Here is a 13523-nt window from a genome sequence, read left to right as displayed (position 1 = left end):
CAAAAGACCTGTACTCTGAAAACTATAAGACACTGATGAAAGAAATCAAAGAAGACACAAATAGATGGAAAAATATGCCATACCCTTGGATTGGAAGAATCAATATAGTCAAAATGACAATACTGTCTAAGGTGATCTATAGATACAATGCAATCCCTATCAAATTACCAATGACATTCTTTACAAAAGTAGAACAAAGTATTTTAAAACTTGTATGGATGGAGTTCCCATTGTGACTCAGTGGTTAACAAATCCGACTAGGAACCATGAGGTTGTGGGTTTGATCCCTGGCCTCACTCAGTGGGTTAAGGATCTGGCGTTGCTGTAAGCTGTGGTGTAGGTCGAAGAGGTGGCTTGGATCTGGCAGTTTAGCTGTGGCTCTAGCGTAGGCCGGCAGCAACAGCTCCGATTAGACCCCTAGCCTGGGAACCTCCATATGCCGCAGATGCAGCCCCAAAAAGACAAAAGACAAAAAAAATGAAAAGAAAGAAAGAAAGAAAAATGGGAATAAGACCTAAATAGACATTTCACCAAAGAAGACATACAGATAGCCAGCAGGCACATGAAAAAATGCTCAACATAAGTAATTATTAGAGAAATACAAATCAAAACTACAATGACGAGTTCCTGCCATGGCTCAGCAGAAAGGAATCTGACTAGGAACCATGAGGTTGCAGGTTTGATCCCTGGCTTTGCTCAGTGGGTTAAGGATCTGGTGTTGCCGTGAGCTGTGGCATAGGTCGAAGATGCAGCTCTGATCTGGTGTTGCTGTGGCTCTGGCATAGGCCAGCAGCTGTAGCTCCAACTCAACCCCTGGCCTGGGAACTTCCACATGTGTGGGTGTGGCTCTTAAAAAACAACAAAACTACAATGAGGTACCACCTCACACCAGTCAGAGTAGTCATCATTAACAAGTCAACAAATAACAAATGCCAGAGAGGATGTGGAGAAAAGGGAACCCCCCTACACTGTTGATGGGAATGTAAATTGGTACAACCACTATGGAAAACAGTATGGAGGTACCTCAGAAAACCAACTATAGAACTACCATATGACCAGTATGGAGGTACCTCAGAAAACTAAATATAGAACTACCATATATTCCCACTCCTGGGAATATATCCAGACAATAATTTCACTGAAAAATATACATGCACCTATATGTTCATTACAGCACTATTCACAATAGCCAAGACATGGAAACAACCTAAATGTCCACTGACGGATGAATGGATTAGGAAGATATGGTATATATATATGATGGAATATTACTCAGCCATAAAAAGAACAAAATAATGCCATTTTCAACAACATAGATGGAACTAGAGACTCTCATACTAAGTAAAATAAGTCAGAAAGAGAAAGATACCATATGATATCACTTACATGTGGAGTCTAAAATACAGCACAACGATCTATTGACAAAACAGAAAAGATCATGGACAGGGAGGACAGACTCGTGTTTGCCAGGGAGACAGGGAAGGCAGTGGATGGATTGGGAATCTGGGGTTAGTAGTTGAAAACTCTTGCATTTGGAGTGGACAGGCAATGAGATCCTGCTGTATAGCACAGGGATCTATACATCTAATTACTTGTGATGGGATATGATGGAGGATAATGTGAGAAAAAGAATATATATATATTATGATGGGGTCACTTTGCTGTACAAAGAAATTGATAGAACACTGAAAATCATCATAATAAGAAATTTAAAAATAAATAAATAAAAGCTATATATACAAGGTTTATAGGATAATATGAAAATAAAGCGGTAAATATGTCAAGGAAAAGAAAAATAGAAGGAGAATAGTGTTGTGTGCCGATGGGAACATGGATTAGAGACCAAATGTGGCAGGAAAGGAAAAACAATTCAATAAAGACTCCTTCCCCTCCAAAAAAAGAGATAATCATTTAACAGTCCCATCAGTTTCCTGTGGTCTGTTTTCCTGTATGAGTTTTCTTCCCTTCCTTCCATTTTCCTTATTCCTTCTTTCAAAGCAAATTTGACAACATCCTATACATACACTTGGATCACCTTTTTTTTCAAGAAGGTATTCATTTACATGTTCCTTTTGCCTTTCACGAGAAGATAATTTTTAAAATTAACACCAGATATTTACCTTCAGGAACCATTTTTAATCTGTTTTACAAATTGAACAAATGTCCTTCAAAAAACATGAATGTGAATAAGTAAAACTTCCTTATTGCCAAATAAAATGGCCTTTTTCTTTTGTCCTAGACCACACTGTGACACTTGCAATATTTCTATTCATCCCTGAATACCTGGCCATCCCTGGTGTCTGTGGCACTAAAATATTTCTGACTTTTGTGTACTTTATAGAACTATGTTTTTTCAATAACTGAGAGGTAGGTAAGTAGACCATATCCCAGTTTTATTATAAAAAAATTTTTAAAAGGCAAAGAAAATAGAAGTATAAACAATTACTAGGTGACTGGCAGGTGTCAAGAATGAAGATGGACTGCCAAGGGGATCAAAAGAAACTTAGTCCTAAAAACATACACTAAGTGAAAAAAATATAAAATTTTAAATTATTGTTATATTACAAAGGGAAAATTACAAAGGGTCATATAGTGGGCATACTAATCTAGGAACTTAATTCAGATTGGGAGGGCATACAAAACCTTCATAAAGAAATAATATTCAAGACCTAATAACTTCCAATAAATTCTTTCTCATTCTTCACATCTCAGTTCAATCACCCCGTCCTCAGAGAAAGCATTCATTGACATCCTTGAACAGATAAAAAGCCTACTCTCGGATACTCTTAGCACTGTACACAATTTTTCAAAGTATTTACCACAGTTGTAATTTCTCATTGGTTTAAATTAATTACCGACTTTTCACTAAACTTTAAGCTCCAAAAAGCAGAGACTTGTGTGATAACTGCTGTTTCTGAGGCAGTAAGAATAGTACCAGGCACAGACTACATGTTCACTAAATATTAATTCAAAGAAAGGAAAAAAGGAGGGAAGTCCTTGTCCCACTCTTCAAAGAGTTTATTGTATCCTTAAGGAAATAAAATGAATTCCCTACGAAACACACAGAAAATAAGTCCCGATGCATGTGGCTCTATTTTAAATCTACTAGAGGTTCTGGGATTGGAAAATCAAGGCAACTGCCCATAATTTTTGGAAGGGCTGGTACTTGACCTATTTCTTAAAGAATGGATAGGATTTATAAAGGTCCTCAAAACACTCAAAGTTTAATTCAAGTTTTCCTGATAGTCTTGTCCATATTTATTCATAGCTTAAAAGCAAATTTCTACCTTAAGGAACAAAGAAATATTGACCTCTACCCTAAATAAGTATTGCATTTATAAAATTACATGTATACTACATTATTGTTTCGGTTTTGTTATTAATGATGTTTATTTTCTTTCTTCAATTTATACTTAGATACAATCAGTGGTGCACAGGTAAACCAATTCTCTGGGGAAAAATAAAAAACCCTGATTTGTAGTACTTTCTGATTTCCATGGTATAAATATCCCTACCATGGCCCATTTCAAGACAGCAGTAGTTTAACAGGAGTTTACAAAATCCTAGCTATTTCACAATTTGCTCTCATTAGCCTATAAGATCCAGAAAGAGCACATCACTGCGATAACAGAGATCTAGAGCTAAAGGTTAGAACACAGGCTTTCACAGAAGCCTGGAACTCTAACTAACATTCCTGGCACTAACTAGCCTAAGCAAGTCAATTAAGTCTCTGTCTCAATTTTCTCACCAGTAAAATAGAGGTAATTCTTGGTCCTTCTAGCTCACAGTGCTAGTGAAAGATCAAATGAGATAGATGTACAACTTTCTTCTAAAGTTTAAAAAAAAAAAAAAAGTGCTCTTTTAAAACAAGTTGGTTCATTCAGCACATAAATTAAACCCCCAGGGTTTGTACTGATTTTGATCTGGTTTGCATTTTAAAACCACAGCAGGTGGTTTTAGTGAAAAGCGATAGCCACAGTGTCTCATCTTATTCATGTTTAATTCTTCCTGACAGACAAACAAATGTGTGGTTTGTGTTGTTTTAAAATAGTGATCTGTCAGAATAAGAGACATTAGAAAAGGACATAGAAAATGTTGATTTGCTAAACTGAATTTTAAATATAGAAACTTTCCTCTTTGGCAACTATAGTGTCACTTGTCATAGATGCTCATGCAGCAATGTGGAGGCTTTCAGATATTTAAACACAGCAGTACAGGGCACATCTTGCAAAGGAAACAATTACAAATGTTTGTCTCCTTTAGGCTTTTAAAAAAGACATAGACATATCCATCTTATACCTATGTGGAATATATATATATTTTTATATATTCACACACATATATAATATAGAAGAACCATCAACTCTTTTTTTTTCCCCACTTTGCAGGGCCACACTCGCAGCATGGGCTAGGGCTCAAATCAGAACTGCAGCTACCAGCCCACGATGCAGCCACAGCAACTTGGGATCAGAGCCGCATCTGCAACCTACACCACAGCTCAAGGCAACCCCAGATCCTTAACCCACTGAGTGAGGCCAGAGATCGAACCCACATCTTCATGGACAGTAGTCAGATTCGTGTCTGCTACACCACAACAGGAACTCCCAGAACCATCAACTCTTACTGAGAATTTCAGTGTTTTTATTTACTCTTAAACAAAACAACTTAAAAACTGAGACAAAATTTATCACTTTTAAGGACTCACACATTTAGTTAACTCTATTACATTAACTGCTTAATTCTACTAAAAGTATACACTAAAATCTTCATAGCTTCCAGCAAATTTGAAATAAGAGCATCAATTTCCTTATGAAAACAATTTTTCAAGCCATAGCTACATACGTAATTTTCTCCTTATTTTCTACAGAAAATAACTCCTTAGCAATTTCAAAAATAAAGATAAATTTAATATCTAAATTAAGCATACCAAAAATGTTAAACACTAAAATTTTCAAAGAAAAGTAAATAGAATATACGAAATCTTTGTAAGCAGAAATAAATTAGGCTACAATAAGGCCAAACCAGCAAGTTGAATTTGTGTTAGAAAGTTTAAGATCTCAAATATAATAAATAACAATTTATATTCATTTTTCTTTTCTTAACTCTTGCTTGCATATATGAATTTTCAAATTGATGAAGTGTTTGTAGTTATTCAATGTTAGAATACCACCTACAAAATCTAGCTACCACACCACCAGCAGCCCTCTCTGTATAATAAGCTGTCCCTGAAATGACTTGTGCTCTCTGAAAAACGTCAGATTTTTTTGTTTATTTAAGTTTTTGTTTAGCCTATTTGGGTGTGACAGAGCACCAACTTTGAAGCATCTGTATTTCAATATCCATTTAATTTAATTCATGTCTCTCAGTGTAAGTTATAACCAGGATGGGGGGGGTTGATTACCATAATTATTTAGAGCTTTAACTAAAAGGCCATTGAAATTTAACTTCTACCAATACTTTGTGACATTGCCCACCAGTAATTGTTCTTAACTTATTAAAAGACAAAAAAAATTACTTCAGACCTTCTAAACCATCTTGTCTCCTTTTATATCTTCTAGATCAACTACTTCTTAATATATCTCAACAGTACTGTTGTCTATGGCGATGTCACCATCTATTTCACTATGTCATTTGGTCTAATATTTAGTAATAAAGAATTTTTGTGTGTGAATAAACTTGGGAAACTAATAACACTAAACTAATATAATAGTAGTGATTATGATGATGATAACCCCACTGAGCCACAACGGGAACTCCTATAGCCAATTTTCTTTTCAATAAATTACACTGCTTGTTTGTCCCATTGTATAGTTGCAAAAAGTTTTCAGTTCGTTTCACTCTGTTTCAATGATATTCTTTATTTTTGTCAAAGAATTTTCCTAGAATAAGATACTAAAAAATGCTAATTTTTTTGAGTCACACCTGCAGCATATGGAAGCTCCTGGGACAGGGACTGAATCCGAGCCCTGGCTGAGACCTACACCACAGCCATGGCAACGCCAGACCCATTAACCCACTGTGCTGGGCAGGAAATTAAACCCACACCTCCTCAGCAACCTGAGCCACTGCTGTCGGATTCTTAACCCACTGTGCCACAGTGGGAACTCCTAAAAAACACTGATTTGGGAAAAGAAGAAGACTCATTTTGAGGAATAGTGACAGTTTTGTGGAATGGCTTTATTGCTTTATAAACATACTATTCACTGAAGAACGTGGGGAAAAAAAGTCATCAGGTCTAGAAACGTCACATACTAAAAACTACTTTTAATTATAATATTGAAAATGCATCAGTTAAGCTAAATCTAGCTTTGAGTAACAACAATTTTCCACTGGTTAAATATCTATTTGTCTACTTTCTTGGTTTAATTTTTTAATCATAGTCGAGACAGTTTCTAAATATCAAAGAAGGTCTTTTGAGTGCTTCATCTCCATGTAAAGAGATTGTGATTCCTATAAATTTACCTGAATCATTTGCATTTCTTTCATTATAATTAAGTATATAGTAAAGGGGGGAGGAGAAAGTAAGCCTCCAATTTAGCTGGACTCTTTCAACAAAAATAAAAATATGACAGAAAAGGGAATGAAATTCACAGAGAGAAGAAACTGTCCCAATCTCTCACTATTACCAGGTCCCCTACCCCAGGGAACCATACCCTGGTCAGGTGTGGGGAAGAGATGGTGGTTGGATCAGATTTTGAGCGATTTCTTCACAAGGATGCCACTAAATTTCACAAGTGATATGAGGAATCTTAGCTAAAATCTCCATATATTTACTTACATATAAGTTTTCCTTTTTTACATATACCTTTCCTATCCAGGCTTGATAAAACCTTTTATCAAAATGTCTGTCTCTCTGATTGTATTTTTTCCATGATTAACAGTGCATTTACAGACAGACTTATATAATGGCAGCTACAATATACTGACTTTTAAAGGGCATATACTTTATTAGTGGAAGTTTTTCACTCAAAAGTACCCTGTGATAACAACTGATCAGCTAGAGTAGTTTCAGATGCCTCCTTACCACCGCCACCCTTGAAAGAGACTGTCATTCACTCCATTGCATGCACTTGAGGTCTAATTAAACTGCAGCTAAATTCTGGGTTTTTTAAATTTTTGTAGTGAAATTTTTAATTTCTGAATTATTTTAGAGTTACAGAAAAGTTGTGAGGACAGCACAAAAAATTCATGTATACCCCATTCCCTTACTGTTTTTTTGTTTTGTTTTGTTTTGCTTTTTAGGGCTGCACTTGCAGCATATGGAAGTTCCCAGGCTAGGGGTCGAACCAGAGCTGCAGCTGCCAGCCTACACCACAGCCACAGCAATGGCAGATTCATGCCACAGTTTGTAGCAATGCCAGATCCTTAACCCACTGAGCAAGGCCAGGGATCTAATCTGTACCCTCATGGATTCTAATCAGAGTCGTTTCCACTGCACCATGAAGGGAACTCCTATTTTGGATATTTTTATTGAAGTATAGTTTTATTTTATTGAAGTGTAGTTGATTCACAATGTTGTGTTAGTTTTAGGGGCACAGCAAACTGGTTCATATATCTATAGGTAGGTAGGTAGGTAGATAGGCAGTATTATTTTTCAGGTTCTTTTCCCTCATAGGTTATTACAAAATATTGAATATAGTTCTCTGTGCTATAAGCAGATCCTTGTTCATTATTTTATTATTAACTGAAGTCAATACTTTATTCAGAGTTCCTTGCGGTTTTTTTAGTACTGTTTTCTTTCTTTTCTGGGTGTTTATCCACAATACCAAATTACATTTAGTCCTTACGTCTCATTAGGCTCCTCTGGGCTGTGACCCTTTCTCACACTTTCCTTGCTTTTGGTGACTGAAAGGGCTGCCACGATAAAGTATCACAAACCACGGAAGTTTCTTCTCTCACAGTTCTGGAGGCTGGATGTCTGAGATCTAGGTGTCAGCAGAGCTCATTTCTCTGTGAAAGTTATAAGGGAGGAAGCCTTCCTTGCCTTCTCTAGCTTCTGGTGGTTGCTGTAATCACTATCTTTCCTGGGCTCATAGATGCATCGCTCTAATCTCTGCCTCTGTCTTTATGTGGCCTCCTTAGATGTCTGTCTGGGTCCACATTTCCTTCTTGGTACAGTGACATCAGTCAGTGGATTAGTGTCCACCCCAATCCTCACTGTAACTTGGTTCATCTAAGTGAGGTCACGTTCATAGGGACACAGAGATAGGACATGAACATACCTTTGGGGGAGACACAATTCAGCCTGTGTCTGTTTTCTGAGGCATGCTGTATTTTGATACCCTGTAGGATGGCCCTCCTTCGGGGTTTGTCTGATGTTTTTCTCATGATTAGAATAGAGTTAGAGGAGATCCCTCCTGGATCAGAGGGTTAAGCATCTGGCATTATTACTACAGTGGCTCAGGTTGCTCCTGTGGTGCAGGTTTGATTCCTGGCCTGGGAACTTCAACGTGCTGAGGGTGTGGCCAAAAATAAAAAATAAAAAAAAGGAATGGAGTTATAGGTTTTGGAAAGGAAGACCCTAAAGATGTGTGTGATTCTCCTCACAGCAAACCAAGAATGCCTGCTATTAGCATGGCTTCACATCGTTTACACTTGACCTGGATCCTTGACTAAGGCAGCATTTGGTCAGTGTCCTCACTCTAAAGTGACTTCCTTCACCACCACTACACAGGTCTCTTGGGAAGGAGGTCATCATATGCAGCCCACACTTAAGGTGGAGAGTTACACACAAATTATTTGGAATTCTTCTATGTGGGATATTTGCATATTCACCATCATTTATTTATGTATTCTGGTTTTTTATATTGAACTGAAAAGATGGAAAAACAAAAAAGGAGGTTCAGGAGCTCCCATCGTGGCTCAGTGGTTAACAAACCCGACTAGCATCCACGAGGACACAGGTTCGATCACTGGCCTTGCTCAGTGGGTTAAGGATCTGCATTGCCATGAGTTGTGGTGCAGGTCGCAGATGAGGCTCGGATCCTGCGTTGCTGTGGCTGTAACGGGCGGCTACAGCTCCGATTCGACCCCTAGCCTGGGAATCTCCAGATGCTGCGGGTGAGGTCCTAAAAAGAAAAAAAAGACAAAAAAAGAAGATTCAGATTCACCAAAAAGAAACTCCTAATGATTCACTCCCTGTAAGACTCCTATTTCAGGTGGTTCAGACAAGATTTGAGGTAAGTTTCTGTTGTGTACTGGGTATAGAATAGTGAAAAAGGAAGAAAGGAAAGGAGAAAGGGAGAGAGGGAGGTAGGAAGGAAGGGAGGGAAAGAAAAGGAAAGAGAAAGTAAGGCAGGGAGGGGGAGAGGAAGGAAGGAAAGGAGAAAGCTAAGTGAAATCAGGGCAGGAGAGAGAATCCAGCCTTTAACAAAAAACTCTGGCAGTCACCACCAAGAGGTGATCAGAATTTTAAAACGTAAACATTATCTGAGAAGTTCAAACCTTCCCAGAAGCCAACAGCTGTTTCAGAAGATTCTCAGAAGAGGTAGGAGACTATTCACTGTGGGCATTTTCTCTCAAGGTGAAAATAAGGGCATAACTTTTTCTATCAATCCCTTTCTTGACTGAGCAGAATTCAGGGAAGAACATTTTAGAAAAAGAAAGAGAAAACCGTCTCACCTACCGCACCCCACCTCCTGGAAACGTTTTTCCAAATCTCTACTTTTTGTAAATCAGCCTTGATGGTTAATATTCACTGATATTCTATGAACCTTACTGGAGGCTTCCCAATATTAAACTTTGTGCCATTGACTAAGGCAAAACAAAAGCCACTGAGGAAATGAGGATCTCATATACTGTTATTGCTAGATGTCCTCTTTCCATAGTAGTGCCATATGCCGAATTAGTACAGGTCAACTTATTTTACAAAGGTAAACAGAGTTATTCAGGCCTGACGTAACCCCACTGGGTGGAGAAACAGAAACATATGTTCTAAAATTATCTTTAGTGAAATTGAAACTCCTGAATTCAAATTTCATTTTGATGTATTGAATGGCCTCTAAAAATAGTAAATCATAAAACCTTACAGGTAGAGTGAGAAGAGTTCTAACCCACGATGAGCTGTAACATTTTAATATTTAACTACCCTGTTGCCAGATGACTACCTTCCTCTGCATTACCTAGAGCAGAGGATGTTAAACAATAAACAAAACCCAGCAGATGATTCACTCTGAATTTTCAGTGCAGCTCCTTAAGAGGATCAATGGTTTACAAACCGTGCAACGTATTTTTAGAAATGGTTACAACCCACAAAGTGGGAAATGTCACCTTTAAGCAGCCGTTGTGCTGAGTGCATCCCATTTTCCTCCAAATTAATGCATCTCCCAAAGGTTATTATAAGTGAAAATGTTTAACTATTAAATGATATGACTTTTATAAGCATTATGATTCTGTTCAAATGAAGGTTACATAAAGCTTTCTAATGTATTACAACACACCTGCTTACATCACCCCTGAACTGCTTCTCAGACATGTTATAAAAAGATGCTGCTTCTTACCTCAACTTCACTTCTCTCTGTCTGCCATACAACTCAAACATTGATTATTTTGATATGCAGACATAGAGGTATAGCTTATCAAAGACGATTCATTATTTCAGTTTGTTTGATCTGTTTTACAAATCCAAATGCCAGCATAATGGTTATATGGGGCAGGTATTTCCCTCTAACAGAATACCTTGTATACTGCTTTAGGTATCAGAGTGTATCAAGTTTAAGGTACATAAATTTACAAGCCCATGGAAAGTTGATGGCTAGACAGATACAGTAAAACTCCTCAATCATTCTTAACTGCTTCTTATTCCTGTGATTCAATACAGCTTAACATTTTGTTGCCAAAGAAAAAATTCACTCCTTTCAAAATACTATTTTCATTTATCTTCAGAAACAGAGACAGTCCTAATACACTGTTGGAAAGTGATGCTACAAAGAATAGTCAAAACAAAACAAAAAATATCAATTCCAGTGATCATCCATGTTTGGCTGAATACAGAAATAACTTACTGTCAAAAGGCACTTCTGCTAAGAAACCAAAACACTGGCACCCTGTCCAAATCAAAGAAGACCTAGGACGAACAAAGCCTTCCTTGAAAACATGCCCATCTTAGATAGAAATTTTAGGAAAAAAAGAAAGAAAAAGGCATATTTAGGAAATGAGCACATTACAGGCAATGTAAGGACAGTACAGTATAAAGTTCAAGGGAAGCTAGGTTAGGGGTGGGTCTACAGTATAAAAATCTCCTGCCAAGAAGGACTGAATCAAAGAAGGCAAGAGGAAGACTTTTAGAAATGCACAGTACAGTGGGGGAGAAAGGCAGCGGAAGGATCATTTATTGTACGATTCAGCAAGGAGAATGGCAGAGGCAAGGTGGACAGCTCCTGCTGGGAAGGGAAGGGCATTCAGTTCCTAAAAGCTTTCGTTCAGGTCATGATGCGTGAGCAGGGTAAACCAGAAGAGAAGAGAAGAGACAAGAGACGGCTTTGTATGTATATGTAGGAAACTACAGCAGAAAGTTACTGAAGGGTAACCTAGGGGATAAAGCTGGAGCTACAATGAGAAAGCACATCCCAGAAGGCAAAGTTCCATTTATATCAAATTTAGTTAGATCAAACTTTAGTGCATTGTGTCTGTGTAATCGAAGTTCTCATTATGCTACGGTTGCATTACCTTTTTTTTGTACAATCTTTGCCTTCTACAGAGTTAATAATTATCTTACCCTCTACCATGAGTTTTCTTAGGCTCTTTTATTAATTTCACCCCTTTACTCTCCAACAGCAGCTGTCTCCTTTCAATCCATTTAAACACCATGTATTCTATGATTTTTATCTTTCTTTGGGCATCTCTCTCAGATCTCTGTATATTCCTGTCACGATCTGAACCCCTGCCTCTCTAAGCCTCCTGCACGGCTTTCATCCTGGTACCCAAATTCAACATTATCCTGTTCATTACCTTCATCTTTCCCCTGTCTTAGATCCTTTTTGCCTGGATCTTAAATCTCCCTCTTTCTTACTTTTACTTTTTTTTATCGTGGAAAAGCACACACTTGCAGAACTTCCTAAGACTATAAGAAAAGTAATTTTTGAAGTTTTATATGACTGAAAACATGTTTGTTCTAACTTTGCAGATCATCAATAGTTTGTCTTGGTTTCAAATTCTATATTGAAAATTATTTCTTCCCCGTAATTTTGAAGGCATTGTTCTTCTGTTTTCAGAGTTGTTGCTGAGATGACAGGTGCCATTCTGTTTCTCAGTATTTTATAAGGACCTCTCTTTTTTTTTCTGCAGTTCTAGAGTTGTTGGATCTTCAATTTTCTTCCCCGATGTTTCTAAATTTCATGAATACTTCAGTGTAGGTGTTTTTAAGTTTTTTAGTATAATAGAAACTCAACAGGCCTCTTCAAATTTGGAAATCATTGTCTTTAAATTCCAGGAAATTTTCTGGAGGTTTTTTTTTTTTTTTTTTGATAGTTTTTCACTACATTTCTTTAACTTTGCTTTTTCTAAAAAAACCAAGTATTCAGAATAGGATCTCTTGGACTGTCTAATTTTCTTGTCTTTTCTCTTGTTTTCCATTTCCTGTTCTTTTTGTTCTACTTTTTGAGTGGCTTCCTCAACTTTATCTTCAAAATACTTTTTACAATTTTTTTTCATGTCTTCTATCAATTTTCCATTCCCAGAAGTATGTTTTTATGCCTGAAATGTTTCTTTTCTTACAGCACTTGTTCTTATTTTCTAATTACAATGTATTCCTCAATATTTCTGAGACTATTAAGGATAATATTTTAAAATTTCTTCTCCCTTCATTGTCTCTATTTCTGTCAGTGTCCTTGTTTTCTCAAGGTTTGTTTTGTTTTCTGGATTTCTTAAAATGTCCAGGTGATTCTTGGCCACACCTCAACTTGAAGATGGAGCACTAAAAAGCTAATAAGAAACTGTGTTGATGGGTGGGACTTAGCAACAGGTGGGCTTCCCTGCAGAGCAATATGGCTGGGCTGTTCCATTTGGAGACCCTCAACCATCAGTATCTACACGTCTTCTGCACAGACAGATTCTTCAAAGAAGCACCTTCCAATTTCATACCTGGAGAATATGCATCTGACTGCCAAAAGTTGGTGATGAGTAGAAGAAGGGACACTGAGGTGTCTCACTGCTTACTAAGTATTTCATTTAATCCTTCGCCCTCCAGATGTACCTCTGTGTCTCCCACTCAAGTGTTCTCTATTCACATTCTCCACAGAATAAACTTCCAGCCTAGCTGGAGACTGGGGAGGAACCTGGAATATAAGTTCTCCTTAAGAGCACACTGCCAAACTCATCCTCCTGTTTTCAGCCTCATCCTCACTGTTGAACCCTCATGTCTCTCCTTTGCAGCTTGGATTTCAGAGTCTCAGGATTCATAGGTTAGTTACAATCATCCCTGGACTTTCCAGAATCCCTTGGTCTCGCTGAGTTTCTGCATTTTTTAAATCCCTTCACTGTCATTTTTTTTGGGGGGGGGGTAGTGAAATAAATGTATGCTTCCT

General features: G+C 37.5%; 1 protein-coding gene and 1 long non-coding RNA gene across 26 annotated transcripts in view; both read right to left on the bottom strand.

The window, feature by feature from the left end:
- The window catches only part of EPS8 (EGFR pathway substrate 8, signaling adaptor), a 268177-nt gene that overhangs the window by 70652 nt on the left and 184002 nt on the right, over positions 1–13523 (bottom strand). The window lies entirely within an intron of this gene.
- LOC146403399 (uncharacterized) lies at positions 7733–10738 on the bottom strand. Its single transcript, XR_014803815.1, has 2 exons — positions 7900–10738; positions 7733–7826 (listed from the first exon to the last, which is right to left on the bottom strand). It is a non-coding gene; the product is annotated as an uncharacterized LOC146403399 (long non-coding RNA).

Source organism: Sus scrofa, chromosome 5, assembly GCF_054392235.1.
Source record: "Sus scrofa isolate SSC_HxYL_T2T_F1_AM1 chromosome 5, Sscrofa_HxYL_maternal_Yorkshire_Landrace_v2.0, whole genome shotgun sequence".
In the NCBI taxonomy this organism is placed as follows: Eukaryota; Metazoa; Chordata; class Mammalia; order Artiodactyla; family Suidae; genus Sus; species Sus scrofa.
This window is presented reverse-complemented; position numbering and strand designations above follow the sequence as displayed.